The sequence below is a fragment of the Medicago truncatula genome, chromosome 7 (assembly GCF_003473485.1).
Source record: "Medicago truncatula cultivar Jemalong A17 chromosome 7, MtrunA17r5.0-ANR, whole genome shotgun sequence".
NCBI lineage: Eukaryota > Viridiplantae > Streptophyta > Magnoliopsida > Fabales > Fabaceae > Medicago > Medicago truncatula.
The window spans coordinates 19,180,074-19,181,284 of record NC_053048.1 but is presented as its reverse complement, the minus strand read 5'-3'; the positions used below and the strand labels follow the sequence as shown (position 1 = coordinate 19,181,284).

General features: G+C 41.0%; 1 non-coding gene across 1 annotated transcript; it reads right to left on the bottom strand.

The window, feature by feature from the left end:
• Positions 1-311: 311 nt before the first annotated feature.
• On the bottom strand, positions 312-419 carry LOC120577265 (small nucleolar RNA R71). The gene has a single exon (XR_005643338.1). It is a non-coding gene; the product is annotated as a small nucleolar RNA R71 (small nucleolar RNA).
• Positions 420-1,211: the final 792 nt, after the last annotated feature.

Below are 1,211 nucleotides of genomic sequence, written 5' to 3'. Positions count from 1 at the left end.
TACGATGCTATTGTGTACCCAACGGTTGAGGGTAATAATTTTGAAATAAAACCTGCACTTATTTCCTTAGTGCAGCAGAATCAATTTTTCGGATCACCCACTGAGGATCCGAATTTTCATATTTCAACTTTTCTAAGACTCAGTGGAACTTTGAAGGCAAACCAAGAGGCCGTAAGGCTGCACCTCTTTCCTTTTTCCTTAAGGGATAGAGCTAGTGCTTGGTTTCATTCATTGACAATTGGTTCTATCACTTCATGGGACCAAATGAGGCGAGCTTTCCTTGCCCAATTCTTTCCCCTTTCTCAAACCGCTCAATTAAGGGCGAGGCTTTTTCAATACACTCAAAAAGATGGTGAATCTATTTACGATGCGTGGGAGCGTTTCAAATAAATGCTTAGGCTTTGCCCCCATCATGGTTTAGAGAAGTGGCTTATTATCCACACCTTTTATAATGGTCTTTCGTATACCACAAAAATTTATGTTGATGCAGCTGCAGGTGGAGCTTTGATGAATAAAACTTACACAGCAACATATGATTTAATCGAGGGCATGGCACAAAACCACTATCAGTGGACAAGTGAGAGAGTCATCACTGCTTCTTCACCCTCTAAAAAGGAGGCAGGTATGTACAAAATTCCTCCCTTGATCATCTAACTGCTAAGGTTGACGCACTAAGACAAAAATTTGATACAATGAATACTAGTGCTGTCACACCTGCTCCTGTATCACCTCCTTGTGAAGTTTGTGGTGTATTTGGCCATATTGGCATTGATTGCCAACTAGGTAGTGTTGTTAGAGGTCCTGAGCAAGTAAATCAAAATCTTTTTGGACAACAAACAACACCACCCAGTTATGCAAACAACCAAAGAGTCCCTCAAAAATCCAGCTTGGAACTTTTAATGGAAAATTATGTTATAAATCAATCCAAGCAACTCCAAGCGCTTAAAAACCAAACTGAATTTTTGAATGACTCTCTTGCCACAATCACATCCAAGGTAGACTCCATAGCAACTCACGATAAGATACTTGAAACCCAAATCTCTCAAGTGGCCCAACACGTGACTGCTTCCTCTCGAACCACCGGGATCTTCCCAGGTCAAACTGAAACCAACCCCAAAGGCCATATAAGTTCTATTACTCTTAGGGATGGTAACCAATTAAAGGACAATGAGGGAGAGATAGGAAGTGATGAGCCTCAAAGTGAGAAAACT